Genomic DNA, 16,347 nt, shown 5'->3' on the forward strand with positions numbered 1-16,347 from the left:
GTTGTTCTCATGCAAATGATATCCTATGATATCAATTGTCATCCTATGTTCGCTGTCCTTCTACAGATCACAATGTCCTACACTCCATCAGCTTTTTTTTTTAAGATTTTATTTATTTTTATTGGAAAGTCAGATATACAGGGAGGAGGGGAGACAGAGAGGAAGATCTTCCATCCGATGATTCACTCCCCAAGTGACTGCAACGGACGGTGCTGCGCTGATCCGAAGCCAGGAGCCAGGAGCTCTTCCGGGTTTCCCACACAGGTGCAGGGTCCCAAGGCTTTGGGCTGTCCTCGACTGCTTTCCCAGGCCACAAGCAGGGAGCTGGATAGGAAGCGGAGCTGCCGGAATTAGAACCGGCACCCATATGGGGATTCCACCACGTTCAAGGCGAGGACTTTAGCCGCTAGGCCATGGCACTGGGCCCACCGTCAGCTTTTTGAAGATGGCTCATGAGATGTTCCATCTCTGAGGATCACCGTGCAAGTACCCCTGAGCCAGGAGCCTTACATCAGGGTCTCCCCGCTTCCGCTCCCCAGCCTGCTTTGACATTTAGAAGTGAAGCTGGCTTAGCCCCTTTGTCTGCGCCTGTTTTCTCGTTCAGGTTGGTTGTCTTCCTTCATCACCACAACCTTCCAAGTCCTAAGCTGGAATCCCAGTGTGTACCTAAGGACCCAGCAGTCAACTCCCAGTTCTTCTGGGCTTGCACCTGCTCTTCCTCTGTCCTTAGAAAATCCAGCAAGGCCGCAAAGGAAAAAGCCCCAGGGCCTTGAAGTCCCAATCCCCCTCTCACCTTATAGGAGGCTCCCGACTGCCAAACGCCCGGCCTCCACGTGGACGGAGGCAAATCCAGCCAAGTCCACGTGTCCATGTGTCGGAGCTCGTGCGCTGGCCTCAGCTGATGTCTCCATGGAAACACCACGCCCAGCCCGGAGCTGCCCACAGCCCCCTCCCTGTCCTCACCCAGCAGCGGTGGCGGTGGCAAGCTCGCTCTGCCTGCCCAACAGAAAGGCCATGTGGCGGGGTGGCCCTGGCAGGACAATCCAAACCATGTTTTCTGCTTTGTTTCTTTTACAGGTGTTACAAAGTAGCAGGAATCTGCTCAGAGAACAGAAGCAGAGTGGAGAGAGAGAGAAACCCCAGTGGTGGCCCCACCTGGAGCCTAGGAGCTCCCACCCATTGGTCTACTCCCCAAATGTTCACAATAGCCTAGGCCGGGCCAAACCAAAGCCAGGAGCCAGCAACTCCAACTGGTTCTTCCCCGTGGGTTGGCAGGGACCCAGACTGAGCCCTGCCGCTTCTCAGGGTGCATGTTAGCAGAAAGTGGCAAAAAATTCAGGTGGGTGGCCAGTCACTGGGCTAGGGGTGCTGGGGTCTAGGGCTGCCTCTTAGCTACTGTGCCAGATGCCCTGGACACGTGGGACACTGGGATGGAAGACTTTCCTCTCATTTCTTGGCAGCCATGCCCGGGGAGTAAGGGGCGGGGGGCATCAGGAGAGTGTGTACTGCTGGCCCTAAGACCAATATATATATAAAAGAATCAGTAACAAGGGCACCCAGGCAGGTGTAGGAACTTTCACAGCTGTCTGGAGCACCGATGTCATTCTCAGAGAATATCAGGGCTGATTCCTAACTATTCCCAATGTCTCCCCCTCCCCCCATCGTGGGGCTGCAGTCACAGCCAGTGCCAGCAGAGAGATGGCACTTGTTACAGAGACAAAGGGATTGGCTAGAGTTCAGCTTCTGGAGGGCACCCCTCCAGTCCCCCCAAATCCCCCATCGCTAGACCCAGTGCCCCCAATGCACGTAGCAGCCCAGCCTCACCCAACAGACAGCCCCATCAGGCAGGGACAGAAGGCAGATAGTCCTCCCAGGGAGGCAACCTGAGATGCTCCACCCACCACCCACCCCCGGCTTGGTAAGGTTCGGGGGCAGGGAGGTCAGTGCTGTGCCCCCTTCACCAATGTCACTGGAGCTGATAGTGAAGGAAGGGGGTCCTGCCTGTCCCCCATCCCCACAGGGCAGGAGTAGGAGGACAGAGCCCAACGACTTGGCCAATGTTGGATTCTTGGAGGGCATGGCTGACCCTTCTTCCCCCTGCTCAGGGGCAGTGTCCACAATCCCCAGTTCCCGCCGGTCCCCTAAGGCCCTTCAGGCTGCTTTCCTGGGACCTTCAGGGTGGCCTTGCTGCACTGCCAGGAGGACTTTGTAAATTGTCTGGTCACAACCTCACACCTACCAGTGGCTAGCAGGAGCTCCCTTCACCTCACCACCACAGGCAGGAGCCAGGCTGAACCTCAGGGGAAAGTGGATCTGACAAAGCCCTGTGAATGCTTCCTGTGGCTTGCTGCGGGCACCAGGATCCCGTATGGGCACCAGTTCCACTTCTGGCGGCCCCACTTCCCATCCAGCTCCCTGCTTATGGCCTAGGAAAGCAGCAGAGGATGGACCAAAACCTTGTGACCCTGCACCCACGTGGGAGACCCTGAAGAGGGTCCTGGCCATTGAAGCTATTTAGGGGAGTGAATTAGCGGATGGAAGACTCTCTGAACTTTTTCAAATACATAAATGAATCCTGGAAAATGCTATTACTAATAAAGAAATTACATACTCACAGAAGAAAACCCAAATTCTGAATAAGCCTTTTATTCTTCTGAATCAGTCATTCACTTTTCATTTCCTAGGTGGGAGGGGCAGAGGGGAGAGACTTCCTGTTTAAGGCTGCAATAGCCGGTGTATGGAAGATCTTTCTCTCTTTTTCAAATAAATAAATAAAATAAAAATTAAAAAACAGAGAAGATCCAAGGAACCCACCATTCATCTGTTCACTGTAAAGAATAAGTGACATATTCCCTAAAAATAATTGACTATTTGAGAGGAACTTAATGATGGCAGATCTGACATCGTTTCCACCAGCTTCCTGCTTGTCACTCTTTGGCTTAATTAGTAAACATTGCTCTCTGGCTCTTTGTTTGGCTTCATTTAAATTAATTAGTCTTTTAAAATTAATCCATTGTGCCCCTATCAACTTGTTAGTTTTACAATCGTGTTAAAGAAAAACTGAAAGTGGTTCCACTCATGATTAAACCACAGTTTTGACTTATTAAGATCTACTAGAAGTGGTTATCCTGCACTTAGAATATTATCTTACCCCTTTTAGGCTTTTTATGATTGTTGTCAAAGTTCACATTTTAAAAGTGTATTTATTTAAGAGGAACTGAGAGACAGAGAGAATTCCCACCTGCAAGTTCACTCCCCAGGTGCCTCATCATGGCTGGGGCTGGGCTGGGGCCAGAGCCAGGAGCAGGCAGGGCACCCAATCCAGGCCTCCCATCACAGGGCCACCTTATAGCCACCTGAGCCATCACCACTGCCTTCAAGGGTTTGCATGAATCAGGGGCCAGAGCTGGGTATGAAACACGGCACACATTTGTTAAATGCTGCTAAGTACTACTCCTCCCAGCAGGTTAAAAGTTCAACCCTTCAGCAACCGTGGGAGGAGATGGTGAGCATTAGCTCCATTCTGCAAACAAGAAGACTGAGGACTGGCGACCAGCTCGACCACTCATGATGAGGGACTGGAGTCTGGCAGTTGTCCTCAGACTCGGGTCCTGGCTTGTAATAAACCCCACCCCTCTGCATCTCCAGCCCCCTTTCCTTCGAGCGCTAGAAGCTCCACCAGCTGTGCCTACCAGCTGGGAGGTGGACAGGGGTGTGGGCTTAGCAGGTGGGAGGAGGGGCGCAGCCTCTACCTCCAAACCTTTCCACATTTGTGGAAATGGATAGAAACGTCTCCACTCCCCACTTTTACAGATGGAGAAACTCATCCTTCATTCCTCCAGGACTAAGCAAGCCATGGCAAGACGGTGGGGAGTGTCACTCATTCAAGCCAAGGCCACTGCCACACATTGGACGTTGGGCACTGGCCTTAGCCCACCGCCCTCTCTTACAGCTAGTATCAGGGTGCAGAACAGACCCTACCCCCCACCCTAGCCTAAGCATGGGGGGCTGTTTCTTCTTGGCTCCTCCCATTGGGCAGCTGACCACAGCTCAGGGAGCCAGGTCCCCGTCCCCTGTCCAGCCCAAACGGAAAGCCTTTGGAGGAAAACCTCTAAGATCTTGCTTCTCTCTATCCTTACATAGTCAGGCTGACCCCAAAGGCGAGGCGGCGGGGAAGTGGGGGAGTCAATCCCAAACTCTTCCCCGCCCGCCCGCTTGGCGCCGGCGACCGAGAAACTCGGGGACGGTCGGCGCGCGCCTGTGTGTGTGTGTGTGTGTGTGTGTGTGTGTGTGTGTGTGTGTGCTCGCCCGCCCCGCGCCGCGCCCGCCCCAGCGCCGGCCCCTTTTGTTCCCTCCCGGCGTCGGGCCGCTCGCTTGGCCGCTGCTCGGCTCGCTCGGCTCGCTCGGCTCGGCTCGCTCGGCTCGGGGCCCTCGCTCCGCGCTGCCGCCTGCCTCTGGAGGCCCGAGAGGGCCGTGCCGGGCTGGGGACCCACCGGTGCATCCGGAACCGCGGTGGGCAGCAACCGGCCGCAGCATCAGCATCGTCGCCGCCTCCTCCCGGCTCCGGCCGGCCGGGGAGCTGAGGCCCGGAGGCTCTGGGCTTGCAGGGCTGGCTGCAAGGTAGGTAGGAGCGGCCGGCGTTGGGGTGGGGTGGGATGCGGGCGTGAGGTCGGATGGGGATGGGGGTCGCAAGGGCAACAAAGAGTGGCGGTGGCCGGGGTGCCGAGCCCCGGACAGGCGGTGGGCGTGGGCGGCAGCGTCCCGGGGAGTCCCCAACTTCCCCGTGGTCGCTTGCCAGGGCATGGGGGCGCGCGCCTGGGGGGCTACGGGCATGGCCTTGGTTGGGAGGGGTCCCCGTGCGGAAGGCACGGACCGTGCCCACCTGCCCCGGGATGCGGACTGACCCCTCTGTTTGGGGTGGGGTGGGTGGGGTTGGGTGGCTGGAGGGAGGGTCCACTGTCGTCCCCCCCTTCCCGGGGCGCACGCATGGCACAGTGCTCCGGGTCTCGGGGTGTGGGTGGGTGGATGGATGGAGGGGGTGCGGCCTGGTGGGCGCGGCCGAGCCCCCCCTCCGCCCCGCCGCCTGCCTGCCTGCCTGCCTGCCTGCAGTCGCCTGGCCACTGCCGTTTTGCAAAACTTATGGGAGTAGGGGGTGATGGGGTGAGAGCTGGGGTGGGTGGCTCCGAGCTGGGGACTCTCCCTCTTCACTCCCCAGCTCGCGGCTGGCACCGGAGGCTGGTGAGGCAGCAGATTTTCTGCCCTCCCTCCCCGCCCCCCACCCCCAGGGAGGGGCAAGTGGTGGTGGCTGAAGATGCTTGGGGCCCTTTCAGGCGGGGGCTGGGCTTGGGCCAGTGCCCCGCTGGGCACTGCCACGCATTCCCCAGCCCCCAGCCCTTGTCTGGGAAGGACGGACATGAGGGGCACCTTGGGAGGGGGAGAGGCACACTCAGCGTAGTGGACAACACACTCCCTCCTCCCCAGCCTTCTGGGTGAGCTGCGGGAGTCATGGGTGGGGCCGGACCAGGGGACTGAGAAGGGAGCAGGGATCAGCACGTGGAAATCTCCTCTGTGTGTGAGCAAAAACAACCAGCCCTTGGTTCCTCCTGCTGCGCTGCCACCTGGGGACGGCCAGGTGCTAGGGGAGGCTTCCCCTCCACCCTCTACCCCTGGCCAGCAGCAGCGGGGAGCAAAAGTTGGGTACTCTATCCAGTCATCCGCCCTGAGTCGAGGAGATTCCAGGTGTCAGGCAGGGGCGATCCCCTGGAAGGAAAGGATGGAGACCAACCTGGTGCATCCTAACAGGTGCCCCTGAGCCCAGGAAGCCCTGGGGTCTGTAGGTGTCAGGAGAGGGGAGGGGGGGCTGGAGATAACATGAAGGGCAGGTGGTCTGCCCTTCCCCAGCACCCACTGAGAGCTTTGGCCTTTGGCTGTGGAGCCTGGGCTCCCTGGTGCCCAACAGCTGGACACCGGGTAGGGCTCTGTGTGGCCTTGGACAAGCCTGATGCCTCTGGCTACTTCAGTTTCCCTGTCTGTAAAGTTGCAATCTGCATGGTGATTGACAGAAGGGGGAGCCCTGGGGCGGAGTGGCTGTCCTGGACCTCTGTCCCACATACGAAGGTAGGGAGTGCCAACACCCACTGGGTGGGGTGTGCGTGTTAATGATCTGTGTCTTACAGATGGGTCGGTGGTGGTGCATGGATATAGCTCTGTTTGTCCTGGGTCCCTCCCTGCCCCCACCATTCTACCTGCATCCCAAGTTCATTTCCTTCATGCACAGCTGTGTTCTTGCTAGTGCTCAGGCATCCCACTCCACTGGCGAGCCAGCTGGCTGGCTGGCTGGCTGGCTGGCACAGGTACAAAATCCACACATGCCCTGTGGCTTTTAGGACCCACTCTCACACCAACTAGAGCCAGACTGGCTGCCCTGGTACCCTTGATAGAACAGGAGTGCTGGGCACGTGGTTGGGTGCTTAGAGCTGGTTTCGGGGCCAGGTGGGGGCCGCCTCCGGGGGATTATTTTATTGTATTATCCAGGACCTTCCTGCAGTTAGCTGAAGGAAAGAAGAGTGTCAGAGCCGGGGGTGGGGTGGGGTGACAGGCTGGGCAGGGCGCCTGGAGAACCTGCTGAGACCCTGGAGGCTGGTGGGCAGCCCTAGGCCTTCCCACCACCGGTTTCCCCTGCCTGGCTGGGGGTTTCATGTCCTCAGCCTCATCCCTCCCTTCTGGCTGGCGCTCCTGGAGTTGGCAAGTATGGCCTTGCCCCCTCCCTCTTGGGGTGTCAGAAGAAAGCCTGGCTGTGGGGGATGAGGTAGGGAGTGGACAGGCCCCATGGTCTTCAGGATACGCTGTGGGAAGCAGTGCTGGTCAGTCAGTTCCCCACCCCAGCCACCACATGGGACTCCATCCTCTGCAGCATGGTGTGCTGGGAGAATGGGGACACCACCACCACCTGGTCGGTGTTGCAGGTGCGGGGAGAGGCCAGTTCCCTTTTGGGGTCCTGTATCCTGGGGGTTCCAGTGGCTGCACCAGAACCGTCCCAGCCTCTCCTCCATCTCTGGACTGCCTGGCCAGGACCATGGCAACAGGCATAGGGGCACAAAACGCGTGAGCTTGGGGGAGACGCTTCCGCATGTTAATAAGCTGCCTGCCTCCGGACAGACTGGGATGGGGTGGGGGCAGGGTCAGCCAGGTGGTACTCATTAGCAAGGCGGCCATCTAGGGGACCTTCAGCTCAGCGGCTTTCGCCCGGCTCCAAGGCTGGGGTCTCAAGCGCCCACCCCGGATTCACTTCCCTTTTTTGCCTTTTTTGGGACAGATGGGGGCAGGGAAGGACAGGCTGGTGGAGGGGTGGTTTCCAGGCCCCCCCCACACACCAGGAGGCCACCTTCTTAATGTGCTCCTGCACAGGGGCGCCTGTGGGGAGGGAAGGGGAGCCTGTGGCATGAAGGATGGATGTGTGTGGGGTGTCAGGGAAAGTGAGGACGCTTACATAGCTGGAAATGGAGCAGCTGGGAGGCTCATTGGAGAGGTCCCCGTGGACAAAAGGGGATGGGTGGCCCCGTTTAGAACATGGGCTGTTTCCTCTACTACATAGCCTAGTCCCTCTATAACATAGGATAGTCCCTGCATAGCATGGCATGTTTCCCATAGAGCAACGTGTTCCCTCTACACTAGAGTTACTAGTTGCTCGCTGCATAGTTTGTTCCTTCATTCATTCACTCACTCACTTGCCCAGTTCTAGCCAGCTTCTTTCAGACCAAGAGCTGCAGGGAGGAGGCCAGGGAGAGGAAGGCCACGGCAGAAAAGATCTGGGGTGTTGATCTGTTTTCCAAAAGGACAGGAGGCCCGTTGGCCGAGAGCCATGTGGTGTGCAGCAAGATGAAAAAAAATCAAGTGGGCAAACTGGGGCAAGGGGACAACGGGGTCGGCGGGAGTCAGATGACACCGGAAGGCCCTTGCGCGGCCCTGCAGTGGAGGTAATTTGACTCGGAACTTTCTAGCAGTTGGCTTGGCAGCGGCAGTGGCAACACAGGCACTGGTGGGCCGTGTGTGTGTGTGTGTGCACGCGTGTGTGTGTGTGTGGTCACAGGTTGCCATGCAATCCCAAGCTGTGGAAGGCTGTGCTCCAGGGCAGGTCTGGCTGTGTGCTTCTAGGATGGCAACAATGATTCAGGGGAAAACAGGGAAGCCTGCAGAGCCTTCTCCTGTTCCTGGAGGGTCTTTGCTCCCCATAGAGCCCCTCCCTTGAGGTCTGACAGTTCCAGCACTGGGGGTCCGGGGGAAGGGTGTGTGTTGGGGGTAGGGGAGGCGGTGGGTCAAGTGCTTGCCCAGAAAAGTCCTCCCTACCGGGCAGGTAGAAGGCTGCGATGTTGTGGGGATAAGCTTGGCCCTGGCTGCACTCAAGGGCAGTGGATGGCACCTTTGTGTGCCCTCTGTAGAGCTTTGCCAGGCACTTGGCTAAGGGCCAGGAGAAGGAGGACAGCATCTTAGGTAGTGCAGGGGGCTGGCAGTAACAGGGAGAGAGGGAGGCGGGGTGATGCCTTCAGAAGCGGCTCCAAGTTCCAGAGGATGAACTGGAAGGCAAGTGCCTGGGAAACCAGGGGAGAGCTGGCAAGGGTTTGTGTGCAGTGAACTTGCCCCCTGCCCCAGGGCAGGGGGTGGGTGGCCACTGCATTAAGTTGTTGTCCTTGTCCCCTACCATGGGGGCCTGCAGAAAACCAACTGAGACTTAGGACATAAACAGAAGTGGCTCAAAGCTGGCACGCCCCTCAGGCCAGAGGTTCCAAGTTTCAATCGCAGTCTGCCATTCATTCTCTGTGTGTAATCCTGGGCAAAGGCTCTGTGCCTCAGTTTCCCCCTTGGTTACAAAGTATAGCTCATGCTATACTTTCCGAGCGTGTCTGCATGGAAGAGCAGATGAGCTGACATTTCCTGATGGCACTTGGAGCAGCCCACCTGGGGATGAGGTTGAGCCTCTGACTCAAGCCACCAGAGGCACCCACGTGGTCTCCTCCCACCCACAGGCGAGTGTAGACGGCTCGTCTGTCCTGCCTGAGATCGTTTTGGCACCTGTCTCTGTAAGACTGAGCATGTTCCAGCCCTAGCCCCCAGGCCACGAAATGTGGCCTTCTGTAAGGATTAGGGTCTGTGTAGAGGTCAAGTTCACATGAGGTCATAAGGTGGGCTCTAGGCTAGTGCAACAGGCATCTTTGTAAGGAGAGGGTGTTTGGACACAGATGCCCCTGAAGAATGGACGTGGGGAAGACACAGCTCCAGTGCACCTGCTCTTCTTGGTGGTGTTGATGTCGCACTGACCCCTGCAAACTGAAATCCCCGTGGTCCCTACTTGTCCCCGTGGAGGCCTCACCGTGTCTAGTTCCTTACAGGCAAGCTGAGGGCAGCCTCTCAGACCCAGAGCTCTGGGCACCACTGCTTTACCTTAGAGTTGACGACAGTGTAAGTTTGGGCCTGTGCCTGGTCTGGGAGAGGGTGTGTGTGTGTGTGTGTGTACGCATCTGTGCTGCCCCAGAATCCTAGGGCATCTTGGGGGAGCCTCTCAGAACAGCTGTGCCAGCTGGAGCAGGAACTGCCCCATAAGAGGAGGCTACGGGGGTGCTCTGTGTGTGGGACCCACCCCTGGAGAGGAGTACTGTGTGTGCTCCTAACCACAGTTTCCAGCAGGATCTGAGTCTGTTGGAACTTGGGAGTTTTCTTCCCTGAGCTCATCACCTCAGGCAAGCCTGGGTGCGCAGCGATGATGTGATGATGCTGGCGGGAGATGGGGAGTGTCAGTACACCAGGGTCGTCCATGCTGCAGCTGGGCCAGGCGCTGTCCTAGGTCCTGAGTGCCCAGCGTGAACAGGCTGTGCAGGCAGGGAGCCTGCCCTGGTTAGACTGCCCTTGGTGAGAGACCAAGGGCGTTTGCCAGCCAGTGAGAGGAAGGAGTGGCGTTTTTGGGTAGAGGGCACAGCTGTGCCAAGCCCTGGGGCAGGGGATGCGGCAGAGTGAGGGGAGGGGGCGGGGAGTTGCTGGCACTGGGCCAGAATGCAATGCCTGTGGCAGAGGGGGAGGGTATATGTGTGTGTGGGGGGAGTCAGGTTGCATTTCTGGAAGCAGCACCAGAAACAGCTGACGCTGAGTTGGCTAAGCTTATCCCACTTCCCAAGGCTGTGTACCCCCTCCACCAACATTCCAGTGCTGGGGCCACCCCTGGGATGGAGATTGCCCTGGCCTGCTGGCTGCCATGTCCTGGCTTGCCCTTGCAGCCCTGCTTGGCTGGGCCTCTGCTGCTGTCCCTCCTCACCTCAGAGGGTACAGCCGCCACTCTTGGCAGGTGCAGGAGAATTATGGGGTGCTGGTGTAGGGGCTGCCTTTGGGAAGCAGGTTGGTGCCCTGTGAGGTCACCTGTTTGCTGTACTTTGGAGGGTGAGTCTGCAAGGTCATGAAAAATGTTGGAGCCAGTAATCAGCAGACTGATGAAGATGACGTTGGGAGCGGTGGTATAACGGGCTAAGCCACTGCCTGCAACATCTCCATCCCACATGAACACCACCATGAAACCTGCCTGCTCCCCACTTCTGATCTAGCTCCCTGTTAATGCACCTGGGAAAGCAGCAGAAGACGAGCCCAGTACTTGGGCCTCTGCACCCACATGGGAGACCCAGATGGAGTTCCTGGCTCCTGGCTTCAGCACCGGACATTCTGTTTTTCTCTTGCTTTCTCTCTCTGCCACTTGGCATTTCAAATGAAATAAAAACAAGTAAAATTTAAAAAATGTCTTTAAAGAAAAATACATAATCAGTTAGAAGATGGTCTTGATGCAAAACTCTTTTGAAGTCTATGCGTCGTTGGATCAGAGGAAATATTTTTTTGGGGTTGGGCACACTAGCCTAGCAGCTAAAGTCCTCGCCTTGCATGCGCTGGGATCCCATATGGGTCCCGCTTCCCATCCAGTTCCCTGCTTGTGGCCTGGGAGAGCAGTCGAGGATGGCCCAAAGCCTTGGGACCCTGCACCCAAGTAGGAGACCCGGAAGAACTCCTTGTTCCTGGCTTCGTATCAGCGCAGCTCTGTCCGTTGCAGTCACTTGGGGAGTGAATCAATGGACAAAAAAATCTATCTCTCCTCCTCTCTGTATATCTAACTTTCCAATAAAAATAAATAACTTTTTTAAAAAGAAGAAACATTTTCCCTAAACTTTTTGGAGACCTGCTATGCAGGGATTACATGATTGTTTTGCACCCAAATAAGCCTTTAATTGCTTTTCCCACAAACTTCGCAAAGTGCCCTTGTATCTGCTGGGCGAGCAGGTACCGGTCATGGGTTTTGCACAGCCTTAGTACAGGGCACCAGGCATCATTTCAGTTGATTGGAGCCGGCTTGCGCTCCCACTAATTGCATGGGAGCGATCTGGCTATGTGCGTCCTTGTCGATGCTCTGTAGAGCCCTCCCATCTTGTTCATGATGTTTGTTCTGGGGGAGGTGTCATGATGAAACTGTGCTCAGTGTGTGGTTAGGGGTCTTGGAAATGTCCTTGGATCGGGAGTGCTTGTTAGGGTCTTTCACTGGCATTGTTCCCTCTTGCTGCCATGCAGGATACACGTCCTCTGTAAAATGTGAGCCAGGCGGCAGCTTCCCCCTTCATAAAACGGACACACAGTTTTCCGTCCACTGGTTCGTTTCCCAGTGCCTACAGCAGCTGGGCTGAGCCAGGCCACAGGCAGTCCGAATACTTGAACCTTCACCTGCTGCTTCCCGGGGTGTGTAGGAGGAGGAAGCGGAACTGGAACTGGGGCCAGGACTGCAACCCAAGGACTCTGATATGGAATGTGGTTGTTCTGGGTGGCAGCTTAACCGCTGTGCCCGTTGCCCTGCCCCCACTAGCACTTCTTATTTTTTCTTCTTTTTTTTAAAGATTTATTTTTATTGCAAAGTCAGATATACAGAGAGGAGGAGAGACAGAGAAAAAGATCTTCCATCCGATGGTTCACTCCTCAAGTGGCCGCAGTGGCAGGTGCTGTGCCGATCCGAAGCCAGGAGCCAGGAACTTCCTCCAGGTCTCCCACACAGGTACAGGATCCCAAGGCCTTGGGCTGTGCTTGACTGCTTTCCCAGGCCACAAGCAGGGAGCTGGACGCAAAGTGGGGTAGCCGAGACTAGAACCGGCGCCCATATGGGATCCTGGCACTTTGAAGGCAAGTACTTTAGCCATTAGGCCACCACGCCAGACCCTTATTTTTTCTTTTTAAGATTTATTTTCTTTTTGGGCCCAGTGTGGTAGCCTAATGACTAAATCCTCACCTTGCATCTGCTGGGATCCCATATAGTTGCTGGCTCATGTCCCATCTAGTTCCCTGCTTGTCATCTGGGAAAGCAATTGAGGACGGCCCAAAGAGAGAAGAGATAGTGGGAGAGAGAGAGAGCTTCTGTCTGCTGGTTCACTCCCTGAGTGGCTGCAAGAGCTGGAGCTGAGCCAATCCATAGCCAGGAACCAGGAGCTTCTTCTGGGTCTCCCAGGTGGGCTAAGGGGCCCAAGGCCTTGAGCCATCCTTTGCTGCTTTCCCAGACCATTAGCAGGGAGCTGGATCGGAAGTGTAGCTGCCGGGTCTTGAACCGGCATCCATAATGGGATGCCATGGTGCCGGCCCTTATAACTTCTTAACACTGACCAACTTAGCCCCTCCTCCCTGGGTGTGAGCTCATTCTTCCCATGGAGCCTTTGTCCCTGAATATTGTGAAGATCATCTCCGTCCTCTTCGCAAAACCCTGACCGAGTCTTACGCATCGAGACCCCTACTGGTCTAGATTTGGTTTCTGGGTGCATGGAATGGAGCGATGAAATATTAACTTCCTGTCACCATTCATAGCAGGGTATTGCAAACTCATTGGCTCATAGCCACACCGACGTGGGAACTTAGGGTTCCGGAAGTCAGAAGTCTGGGATAGATCCCACTAGGCTAACTTCCAGAGGCCAGCTCCAGGGCTGTGTCCATCCTGGACACTGTGGTGGGATTGGTGGGGAGTGAAGTGTGCCCCCTCTGCTTTGCTGGTCTCCTGCCTCCCTGCTGCCCTGCATGTCTTGACTCAAGGTGTCTTCTTGTACCCTCACAGCCAGCAGGACTAGATCCAGTCCTTCCCTGCCAGCTGTTCCTGCGGGTCCTTCTCTCCTGCCCCCTCTTGTGCATTTGAGGAGCCCCATGACTGCACCAGGCTCACTCACGTCACTAGCATCACCCCCCACACCCCAAGCCCGAGTCCCTGGATGACTCTGCATCTTTGGCACGAGTGGCGTGATTGGTACTGAGTGTACTGCCTGGCTGCGGCAGGCAGGCAGGCAGGATGGTTGGGAGTGGACCGGTGCGGCTGGCGTGCCATGGCTTCACTGTTTGCAAATGGGGCATGGACTGTGCCATGCGCTAAGCGGAACCCAGACTGCACATTTTACATTTTTTTAGAGATGTATTTGTTTTTAAAAGTTAGAGCTATAGCAATGTGGAAAGACAGAGCAAGAGTCATTTTCCATTTGTGGGTTCGTGCTCCAGATAACTACAACACGTAGCCAAAACCAGAAACCAAGAGTTTCATTCAAGTTTCCCCTATGGATAACAGGGTCCTGATGCCTTGGGCCATCCTCTGCTGCTTTCCCAGGCCACAAGCAGGGAGCTGGATCGGAAATGGAGCAGCCAGGACACAAAGCAGCGCCCATATGGGATCCCAGTGTATGCAAGGCAGTGGTGTTTCCTGCCATGCCACAGTGCTAAGCCCCCACATTTTGAATTTTGGTCTTTTCTTATTTAAAAAAGGAGTTTATTTATTTTTATTGGAAAGGCAGATTTCCAGAGAGAAGGAGAAGCAGAAAGATCTTCCATCAGCTGATCCACTCCCCAAGTGACTGCAATGGCTGGAGCTGAGGTGACCTGAAGCCAGGAGCCAGGAGCCAGGAGCCAGGTCTCCCATGTGTGTGCAGAGTCCCAAAGCTTTGGACCATTCTTGATTGCTTTCCCAGGCCACAAGCAAGGAGCTGGAAGGGAAGTGGGGCAGCTGCGGCATGAACCAGTGTCCCTATATGGGATGCTGGCGCTTGCAGGTGAAGGATTAACCAGTTGATCCATTGTGCTGGGCCTGGTTTTTTTTTTTTTTTTTTTTCCTGCCTGGCACTTGTGTGGTACTGGGTAGCAGTGAAGCGCAGGGCCTGCTCCCATGAGACCCCCTGCCCTCTGGCGTGCTATAGTGTGAGCTGTGATGGTCATAGGTGGGGTGGGTGGAATGTATTTTGGGGTCTGGGCAGGTATCTTGACCTGCAGCGGAGGTCTTAGGAACCCCATTTCTAGCTGGTGGGTCAGGAGCACAGGGAAGATCCTCCCTCCCTGTGCTGGTGATTGACATCTGAAACAGCAGGCATGGCATGGGGGCGGAGCCTGCAGGCCCAACACTGGTATGTCGTGTCCCGACTGGTGGCTGGTGCTGCAGGCCGCCTGTGGATCCTGGGAGTGAACGTGACAGGGGACACCAAGGCTGAGGAGGGCAGGGTGGACTTGTTCATCAGTTGACCCAGCATCGCTGATCGGGAACCCTGCTTGGCCATGGTTGTTGATATGGTTCTGACCCCAGGGAGGAGGGTTCCCCATCCTGCAGCCACCCCAGAAGTGAGACACGAAGGAGGCGATGGTGGAAGAGTCCCGTTCAGCAGCCTGGCCTGGGTGCCCTACCCCCACCCCAGCCCCTTAACTATTTTCAGAAGGCCCCTCGTTGCCCTCACCAGTTGCCTGCAATTTCCATGACTTGTTCACTCACCTTATGCCCTCAAGCCAATCCCAGCCCTGGCCTCAGTTTATCATTCTGGGAAATGGGAATAAAAGGGTGACTGAGCCACAACTGCTCCCCCAGGCCAGGAGGGGGGAAGCCCTGCCCCCCTTTGTGGGCCAGCGGCTGCAGGACAGTACCTTGACCTGCGCATGTCCCCACTCCGTTCTTTGGGTTCCCCCTGCATCCCCACTGCCAACTGCAGCCACAGGAACGTGGAGCCTGGAGAGCTAGGGCTGCCTCAGGCTCCCGAGGGCCCTGCTTCTTGGGGTGAGAACAGAGGGCACGGGGCAGACGGGCGCCTTCTCTCAGGCCCAAGGGGCAGCTGGCATGAGGCCCTGCGCTCTGGCTTCCGCCCGAGAGCTGGCAGCACCCACAGAGAGAACCGGGCGCAGACCTTCCCTCCTCTCCCCTCCCCTCCCTCATGCCTGTTATCCCACCCCAGACCCCCCACCCATGCCATGGTCACATGGCACATGCAATCCACATCCTGGAACCCAATCCTCCTGAAGGACCCTGCTGTCTGTGCCCACCTTTCCCCCCAGCCCATTGCTGTGGGGCCCTTCCCATAGCTGGCACTGCCAGGCCAGCCGGCCGGCCGTGTGCCCATCTGATGGGGCATCCCAGGCTCGTGTTTCCTAATTCCTAGGGAGGACCGGCAGCTCTCAGTCTCACCCTCCCCGCACCTGCGGATAGGTCATCTTTGGGGAGGGAGGTTCTTGCCTCTCCCCAGCCAAGGGCCACACCCACCCCTCTGACTCCTGCTCCCCTCCCCTCCCCACCCAAGTGTCCCATCTCCCTCCAGCAGCCTGAGCCCTGTCCTCACCTGTCCCTGAAGAACCTAAATGTTTTCTGCCTTTGTGATTCTGCCTTAATGGCTTGGCTGGGGGCTGTGTGAACTCCAGGCCTGATAGTCTACTTGATGCCCTGACGCCCGGCAGGACACCTGGCCGGTCACGTAGGCAGACCACTCCTCAGGAAGGAGGTACCTGGTGTTTGATGAGATTCACCGCCCTATAGCTCATCGACTTGTACTTTTTGAAAGTTGCTTGTTTCAAATCCACCAGTAGAAGCCTACTAAATCATGACTGTATAATTAATATCCTAAAATGTATAAGAACGCTGGGCTGTTCAACCAGGGGGCTCTCTCCTTTTTCCCCTTCCCTGTGGATCCTGCAGCAGCCTTGGCTGTGGCTGCCCCTCCCCCAGCTCAGCCATGCTGGGGGAGGTGGCTGGGAGACCTAGGTTAACCTGAATAAACCACCTTTATGCCCTAACACCGACTTCAGACTTCATGATTAGCTGGGGATTTCAAAATCCAGCACAGCATCCCCATACCCTCTTGTCCCCTCCTTGCCCTTGCTTCCTCATTTGTTCCAGCAGACCCCTGCCACCTGTCCCCTTCCTGACCCCTCCTCTCCCTATCTGTCCTTAGCAGCTTCCATGCTGGGAAGACCCCCTCCTCTGTCCCACCTTGATCCCCGGATGCCCCTTCCCACCCACCATTGCAGCCACATTGAGCCCCAGCCATCCCTGCCACTCCCCAA

At 56.6% G+C, this 16,347-nt stretch overlaps 1 protein-coding gene across 3 annotated transcripts in view; it reads left to right on the forward strand.

Moving 5' to 3' along the window:
• The first annotated feature begins 4,295 nt into the window (after positions 1-4,295).
• Positions 4,296-16,347, forward strand: part of CLIP2 (CAP-Gly domain containing linker protein 2) — a 57,491-nt gene continuing 45,439 nt past the window's right edge. For all 3 annotated transcript variants that reach the window (XM_058680858.1, XM_058680859.1, XM_058680860.1), the window contains exon 1: positions 4,296-4,620. The gene's annotated coding sequence lies outside the window, so the exon portion shown is untranslated. The remainder of the gene's footprint in view (positions 4,621-16,347) is intronic.

The sequence above is a fragment of the Ochotona princeps genome, chromosome 24 (genome assembly GCF_030435755.1).
Source record: "Ochotona princeps isolate mOchPri1 chromosome 24, mOchPri1.hap1, whole genome shotgun sequence".
Lineage (NCBI taxonomy): Eukaryota > Metazoa > Chordata > Mammalia > Lagomorpha > Ochotonidae > Ochotona > Ochotona princeps.